The sequence below is a fragment of the Bos javanicus genome, chromosome 1 (assembly GCF_032452875.1).
Source record: "Bos javanicus breed banteng chromosome 1, ARS-OSU_banteng_1.0, whole genome shotgun sequence".
NCBI lineage: Eukaryota > Metazoa > Chordata > Mammalia > Artiodactyla > Bovidae > Bos > Bos javanicus.
In genome coordinates this window covers 109,404,321-109,413,500 of record NC_083868.1, presented here as the reverse complement: position 1 = coordinate 109,413,500, position 9,180 = coordinate 109,404,321, and positions in this window count along the sequence as shown.

The window sequence follows — 9,180 nt, the reverse complement described above, 5'->3', positions numbered from 1 at the left end:
AGTATGATAAATGTTACACAAGAGAAGGGCAGGGCAAGATCTGTGGCGTAATGGAAATCATTTCTAAGAAAAATATATGTTAAGATGGGGCCTGAATTATGTAATATGAAGGGTGGAGAGAAAGAGCATTTCTTTCAGGGAAGTGCTTGTGCAAAGGTCTTGAGACAGGAAATGAAAGAAAATCTGCATGGCTGAAGTGCAGGGCACAGGGAGCAAATCTTGAGGCTGGAAAGATAGGATGAACCCTGTAGGCAATGTGAGGGATCGTGAGTTGACTCACAGGCATGTGTAGCGGGAAGTCATTTAGAAGTTTTAAGATATATATTGTGAAAAAACCACTCTGAGGGCAGAATGAAGAATATGGTGAGGGGTATTGAGCTGAGCCAGCAAATCTGGAAAACTCAGCAGTGGCCACAGGACTGGAAAAGCTCAGTTTTCATTCCAATCCCAAAGAAAGGCAACGTCAAAGAATGCTCAAACTACCGCACAATTGCACTCATCTCACACGGTAGCAAAGTAATGCGCAAAATTCTCCAAGCCAGGCTTCAACAGTATGCGAACCGTGAACTTCCAGATGTTCAAGCTGGTTTTAGAAAAGGCAGAGGAACCAGAGATCAAATTGCCAACATCCGCTGGATCATGGAAAAAGAAAGAGAGTTCCAGAAAAACATCTATTTCTGCTTTATTGACTATATCAAAGCCTTTGACTGTGTAGATCACAATAAACTGTGGAAAATGCTTCAAGAGATGGGAATACCAGACCACTTGATCTCTCTCTTGAGAAATCTGTACGCAGGTGAAGAAGCAACAGTTAGAACTGGACATGGAACAACAGACTGGTTCCAAATCGGGAAACGAATACGTCAAGACTGTATATAGTCACCCTGCTTATTTAACTTCTATGCAGAGTACATCATGAGAAACACTGGGCTAGATGAAGCACAAGCTGGAACCAAGATTGCTGGGAGAAATATCATTAACCTCAGATATGCAGATGACACAACCTTATGGCAGAAGTGAAGAAGAAGTAAAGAGCCTCTTGATGAAATGAAAGAGGAGAGTGAAAAAGTTGGCTTAAAGCTCAACATTCAGAAAACAAAGATCTTGGCATCTGGTCCCATCACTTCATGGGAAATAGATGGGGAAACAGTGGAAACAGTGTCAGACTTTATTTTGGGGGGCTCCAAAATCACTGCAGATACTGATTGCAGCCATGAAATTAAAAGACACTTGTTCCTTGGAAGGTAAGTTATGACCAACCTAGACAGCATATTAAAAAGCAGAGACATTACTTTGCCAACAAAGGTACGTCTAGTCAAAGCTATAGTTTTTCCAGTGGTCATGTACAGGTGTGAGAGTTGGACTATAAAGAAAGCTGAGCGCCAAAGAATTGATGCTTTTGAACTATGGTGTTGGAGAAGACTCTTGAGAGTCCCTTGGACTGCAAGGAGATCCAACCAGTCCATCCTAAAGGAAATCAGTCCTGAATATTCATTGGAAGGACTGATGCTGAAGCTGAAACTCCAACTTTGGCTACCTGATGAGAAGAGCTGACTCATTTGAAAAGACCCTGATGGTGGGAAAGATTGAAGGCGGGACAAGGGGATGACAGAGGATGAGATGGTTGGATTGCATCACTGACTCAATGGACGTGAGTTTGAGTAAACTCCAGGAGTTGGTGATGGACAGGGAGGCTTGGTGTGTTGCAGTCCATGGGGTCACAAAGAGTTGGACACAACTGAGCGACTGAACTGAACTGAACTGAGAGAGCTGAGGTAGGGACACAGTTGACGGGAGAGACCAGTTAGGAAGCTTTAGACAATGGTCCTGGCCAATGTTGTTAATGTTTTGATGTAGAGTGATGCAATGGTATCAAAGAAAAACTGGAGGCGTGTTCAAGGCACATTTGGGGCAACAGATAAGACATAGTGACTGAGTAGATGTAAGTGGTAAAAGACTTCAATAGACACTTGTTGAGAGATGAGAGTATCAGGTGATTAAGGGGTAAAGACCTGAAATTCCTGCCAGAATTACAAAGTGAAGACAATCCAGAGTTTGTACCTGCCAAGGTATAGGTACCCACACACGCGCACGTGTGCTCTCATACCTTTCCTTTCTTTTAGCAGGTTTGCTTGTTACTCTTTACACCACCAGTATCTCTTGTTCTTGACCTGTCAATATTACCTCAGTGAGAAGGAGATAGATAATAAACCAATAAACATATATATGTCAAGTGATAAGTGCTAAAAAGGAAAGGCAGATGGTGAGAGATGACTAAAGGATTAATGGCCTGAACAACTGACAGAGTCACCATTAACCAAAATAGAGAAGACCATGGGAGAACCAAGTTTGGGGGGAAAGTCAGGAGTTTGGTTTTGAATGCCAACAGGGGTTTGTTTACATGAATCATGTTTTATCTGTAGTATAGGATTCTATGTCACTGTTAACAAGAATGAGACATGGGACTTCCCTGGCAGGTTCAATGGCTAAGACTCAGTGCTCCCAATGCACAGGGCCTGGGTTTGATCCCTGGTCAGGGAACTAGATCCCACATGCCACAACTAAGGGTTCATATGCCATAACTATGATTTGGTGCAGCTAAATAAATAAAAATTAAATTAAATAAAAAGAATGAGATAGATCTGAATGAAGCATGTCACACAGCTCTATCATTTGTTATTAAGTGAGAAAAGTCAGTTTTGGAAAAATTTGTGTCCTATAATCCCATTTTTGTAAAAAATATACGTATGCATATTTCATACAAAAATTTTTAGGCATTAAAATACACAGAATAATTTCTGGAAAAATATTCCCCAAAGTGTTAACAGTGTTACTTATGAGAAATAGAAGGGATAAGGAGGGAAAAAAGGTGAGGTGTTTGACATTTTATAATCTGAACTTGTGTATTTTAATTTTTTACAATGAGAAATGCATTCACATAATTTTTTAAATTTCATAAAAAAATTTGAATTCACTGAAAGATGGAATCACAGAGGAACTGCTAAGGTTACAGCATCATACAATAAGGCAATGACCTCTTATGGGCTCCAGAGAACACCATCCCTCTTACTGAGCCAGAAAAAAGATTGTACATCAAATTGTGAATTTTAGTAAGAAAAAAAATTGTTTCAAGGAAACTCGAGAAATCTGAAACATATATGAGTGTCAGAAACTCAGCTTTCAGAAATGGAAAAGATATCCCTGAGGCAAAACCACAGGAAACACAGCCAGGGTCAGAAAAAGACGTGGAACTTTTACACCACGTCAAGGATGCTATTTAGGGCACAACAGGCAACCAACTTGCGAAGTCTGTACCCAGAGGTCAACTCCCCAAAGATGGGCATGCCTTTCGGCTGTTTGTTTTCACACTTATCATAAGCTATTTGTAATTCTGAATCTGTACATCAATTGGTTATAAACCTGAGATTGCTTGTATCTTATCTTAGGAGGAGAGGAAAAATAAGATGTGTTAAGTGGTTCTTATATGCCAGCCACTGGGCTAAAATATTGCATAGTCAACTCGGTTAAGCAACTAACAGACTCGAGAAGTGTGCGTTTGTAAAGCTTTTATATGAAAATATATTTTAAGTGCAGTACAAAGAGCTCTAGAGCAACAATCAGGTTCATTCTTCTTTGTTTCCACAGTCCCTAGTACAAGACTAGGCACCTAGTAACTACTAGGTGTTCAATAATTGTTTACAGGTTGATTGAACCGGCAACAAGAGATCATTTATGTGAACCCTGTAGAACAATCTTGTAAATCCTATAAAACAAGAATAAACTAATTGAGCCCGAACTGTGTGCTGTGAACAGTCCTAGGTATTTTACATATATCACTTCCCTTAATTCTTCCAAAACCCAATCAGGTATCTAAAAGATGAGCAGACTAAACCCAGCAATAGTGAGCTGTCTGTCCACGGTCATTTTGGTAATCAGCAAAGTTAGGTTTAAACTAAGTCAATCTGACTCCAAACTTCATGCTTTTTTCCCCTCTTGCCCAGCACTTCTTCAAAATGAACTTACAGTAATTTCCCTACAGTAATGCTGTAGGGAAAAAACTCCAATATATTTAGTTAGCATAAATGTTATATATCTTAAGAGGCATATCAGTATAGCCATGCTTCTGTAGATTTTTAGTGGGCATTGACTTTTACTTTACACCATGCATGGTAGAGTAGAATCAGTCTAGTTTCCAAAGTTTTGTTTTGTTATTTACGTGACTATTAAAAGTCTACACTACAGATGGTCCATAAACTGTGTTTATGGAAACCCCCCCACCACTTGGATTTTACCTAAAATAATTCAGTTTACTAGATTACCCACATATTAGATGCTGACTCTGCCATTTTACCTATGTTCATTGAAGTTTTTGCCTCATAGCACAAGGAAGGATAGGGCTCTCTATCAGGTGCTGAATTTCCAATCAGCTAGCTCTCTGATGCCCCACAACTTGCAAACCTCCTTCCGTTTCTCAAATAGCTGACTCAGGGCCCTACATCTTCTCTGCCAGCAAGTCTCCTCACATCCTACTTCTAGCAGGTGGAAGTTACCTGAACATCTTGCCATCACATCCACATGCTTATTATATCTGTGCTTACCATTCTCCTGACCTCTTATTGCTGAGCAAGGGTCCCTCTCCCTGGGCTCCAGGCCTCACCTTCTTCTCTCTCCCCTGTCTTCTCAGGAAACTTGAAAAAACAGCTAACCATAATCCCCTCTCCTATATCTCAAACCTCTCTTTTCTGGTGCCTTCATATCAGTATTTTTAAAGTTAAAAACCTTCTAGGTCCCACATACCCTCAAGTCTCTGCTCTGACTTTTTCCTTCACTTCACAGGCAAACATTTCAAGAGAATAAACCTCAACCTGTAGAGACATCTACACCTTTCATTTCCCTTTGACCCACTCTGGGCTGGATTTTTGGCTATATCTTTCCTCCAGGCAACCTTTCCACATACTTATCATAAAGGACGTCCTTGTAACAAACCCAGTAGGTTTGATTCAAGTCCTCTCTGAACTTGACCTCTTAGCAGGATTAACACAGTTAACTACTGTCTCCTTAAGACATTCTCTTTCTTACTTGCAAGCAAATACTGAGTTTTCTCCTTCTTCAGCCTCCATTTTCAGTTCTATTTTCAGGGATCCCGCTGCTCTTCTTGACCATGGAATATGGATGCTCCTCAGGCCTTCCCTAGGCTCCCTTCTCTTTGCATAATGTCTTCTCTTTATAAGCAAGCTCATGCACTCCATGACTTTTGCTACATCTGTAAATCACCAACCCCAAACCTATATCTCAAACTTAGACCTCTCTTCTGAGTTCAAAACTAATCCATAAACTTAAGAGCCCAGCTCTCTGTTGCCTGAGTTTTATTATTAAATTTTTATTCAAGGACTCAGTGGTACTATATTTGCTTAATGCTTGCATGTTTGAGAATGTCTTTCTGGCATTATAATCAAACAGCTATAATATTTGTTAAAATATTATATTTTATCATATATAGCATAAGATTGAACTGGCAGTTCAGTTCAGTTCAGTCACTTAGTCGTGTCTGACTCTTTGGAACCCCATGAATCACAGCACACTAGGCCTCTCTGTCCATCACCAACTCCCGGAGTTTACACAGACTCATGTCCATTGAGTCAGTAATGCCATCCAGCTATCTCATACTCTGTCGTTCCCTTCTCCTCCTGCCCCCAATCCCTCCCAGCATCAGGGTCTTTTCCAATGAGTCAGCTCTTCACATGAGATGGCCAAAGTATTAGAGTTTCAGCTTCAGCATCAGTCCTTCCAATTAACACCTGGGACTGATCTCCTTTAGGATGGACTGGTTGTATCTCCTTGAAGTCCAAGGGACTCTCAAGAGTCTTCTCCAACACCACAGTTCAAAAGCATCAATTCTTTGGCACCCAGCTTTCTTCACAGTCCAACTCTCACATCCATACATGACCACTGGAAAAACCATAGCCTTGACTAGACGGACCTTTGTTGGCAAAGTAATGTCTCTGTTTTTTAATATACTATCTAGGTTGGTCCTAACTTTCCTTCCAAGGAGTAAGCGTCTTTTAATTTCAAGGCTGCAGTCACCATCTGCAGTGATTTTGGAGCCCCCCAAAAATAAAGTCTGACACTGTTTCCACTGCTTCCCCATCTATTTCCCATGAAGTGATGGGACCGGATGCCATGATCTTCGTTTTCTGAATGTTTGAGCTTTAAGCCAACTTTTTCACTCTCCTCTTTCACTTTCATCAAGAGGCTTTTGAGTTCCTCTTCACTTTCTGCCATAAGGGTGGTGTCATCTGCATATCTGAGGTTATTGATATTTCTCCCTGCAATCTTGATTCCAGCTTGTGCTTCTTCCAGCCCAGTGTTTCTCATGATGTACTCTGCATAGAAGTTAAATAAGCAGGGTGACAATATACAGCCTTAACATACTCCTTTTCCTATTTGGAACCAGTCTGTTGTTCCATGTCCAGTTCCAACTGTTGCTTCCTGACCTGCATACAGGGTTCTCAGGAGGCAGGTCAGGTGGTCTGGTATTCCCATCTCTTTCAGAATTTTCCATAGTTTATTGTGATCCACACAGTCAAAGGCTTTGGCATAGTCAATCAGACTTAAACTGAAAAAAGTAGGGAAAACCACTAGACCATTCAGGTATGACTTAAATCAAATCCCTTATGATTATACAGTGGAAGTGAGAAATAGATTTAAGGGTCTAGATCTGATAGATAGAGTGCCTGATGAACTATGGACTGAGGTTCGTGACATTGTACAGGAGACAGGGATCAAGACCATCCCCATGGAAAAGAAATGCAAAAGAGCAAAATGGCTGTCTGAGGAGGCCTTACAAATAGCTGTGAAAAGAAGAGAAGCGAAAAGCAAAGGAGAAAAGCAAAGATATAAGCATCTGAATGCAGAGTTCCAAAGAATAGCAAGGAGAGATAAGAAAGCCTTCCTCAGCGATCAATGCAAAGAAATAGAGGAAAACAACAGAATGGGAAAGACTAGAGATCTCTTCAAGAAAATCAGAGATACCAAGGGAACATTTCATGCAAAGATGAGCTCGATAAAGGACAGAAATGGTATGGACCTAACAGAAGCAGAAGATATTAAGACGAGGTGGCAAGAATACACAGAAGAACTGTACAAAAAAGATCTTCATGACCCAGATAATCATGATGGTGTGAACTGGCAGAGGAGTAGACAAATTGACCAATAAGACAGAACAGAGGCTCTAAAAGTTAATCTCAGTATATATAAAAATTTAATATATAATAAAAGCAATACTTATGGGACTTTCCTGGTGGTCCAGAGGTTAAAACTCACACTTTCACTGCAGTGTACATAGGTTTGATCCCTGACCAGGGAGCTAAGATCCTGCATGCCCCATAGCACAGCAAAAAAAAAAAAAAATTTTAATAAATTAAAAATAATTAAATAAAAAGCAAAAAGTAATATTTATGTTCATGAAAATAGTGTTGACACAATGGACTAAACATCTGAAAAAACAAAATTAGACTTTTAACTTAAACTACATACAAAAATTAATGCAGATGAATTAAAATCTTAAATATAAAATTTTAAATAACACACATCTTGTAGGAACCTGTAGGTGACTCTAGGAATAGGTAGTGGTAGGGGACCTTTTCAACTAAGGCAGGAAACCTAGAAGTTATAAAATAAAAGGTAGACTTTGTAAATACATATTTTTAAACTAAAGACATAAATAGTAAAAGATACCATAAACAATAAATAATAGAGTTGAAAAACTATTTGCAAGGCAAATGACAGTTAAAGAGTTAATATTGATATAACTAACCACTAAAACTTCATAGCTTCTATATACATACAAAAATAATATGTACAAAATGTGTACAAAAGTGAAAATATCATGCAAATTACTAAAGAAAATGCCACATATGTGACACAATGGCATTACATATTTAATACATAATGGTGAATATCTGTATTTAAAAATTGGCAAATGACACATAACAATTCACAGCAGAAGTATAATAAATAGCCAACAAGAACTTGGGAAATATTTATCCTCACTATAAAGTAAAGAAATATAAAATAAAACAGAAATAAGATGCTTTTTAAAATAAATGCATATATCAAATTATAATTTTCAAAGTTAGTAAGATTCACAGGGAAATAGACTCTCTCATTGGAGAAGGGAATGGCAACCCACTCCAGTATTCTTGCCTGGAGAATTCCACGAACAGAGGAGCCTTGTGGGCTACAATCTGTGGGGTCACAAAGAGTTGGATATGATTGAGTGACTAACACACACATACACACACAGACTTTCTCAGACCTAGCTGATTGGAGTATAATCAAGTATAGCCTTTGATCCAACACTACCACTTTTGGAATTTGCGTAAGAAATGAATCAAAGATGCACACAATTATTTAGTTATAAAAACAATTATTATAGCACTGTTTATAGTAGAAAAATTGGTAACAAGTATTTATCAATAAATATTTTAAGTAAACAAGGTTTATCTGTATAAGAAAATATAATGCAGTCAGCAAAAATTATAGTATTAGCCTATATTTATTGATATAGAACTATGTTCACATGATGTTATTGAGTAAAAAAAGTATATTTTCCATCATCAATATATGCACACATATGAGTATCTGTGCATCAACTAGTATCTAGAAGAATGTTTTTATTATTAACTACCTGCTGCTGCTGCTAAGTCACTTCAGTCGTGTCCGACTCTGTGCAATCCCATAGACTGCAGCCCACCAGGCTCCCCCGTCCCTGGGATTCTCCAGGCAAGAACACTGGAGTGGGTTGCCATTTCCTTCTCCAATGCATGAAAGTGAAAAGTGAAAGTGAAGTCGCTCAGTCGTGTCCGACTCTTAGCCATCCCATGGACTGCAGCCTACCAGCCTCCTCCATCCATAGGATTTTCCAGGCAAGAGTATTGGAGTGGGGTGCCATTGCCTTCTCCATATTAACTACCTACTTCTTAGCATATCTCATTATTATTTTAACCAGTGATTATCTCTGCAAAGAAAGATCTCAAGTGATTTTTTTTTTACTTCTTCCTATTTTCTGTAAAGTTAGAATTTTTTGCAAGCAAGTTGTTTTATTTTTAGAAACTATTAAACCTATCTTTATTGTAAAACTACATATATGAACCACATGGTTCCAATATGGTAAAAATG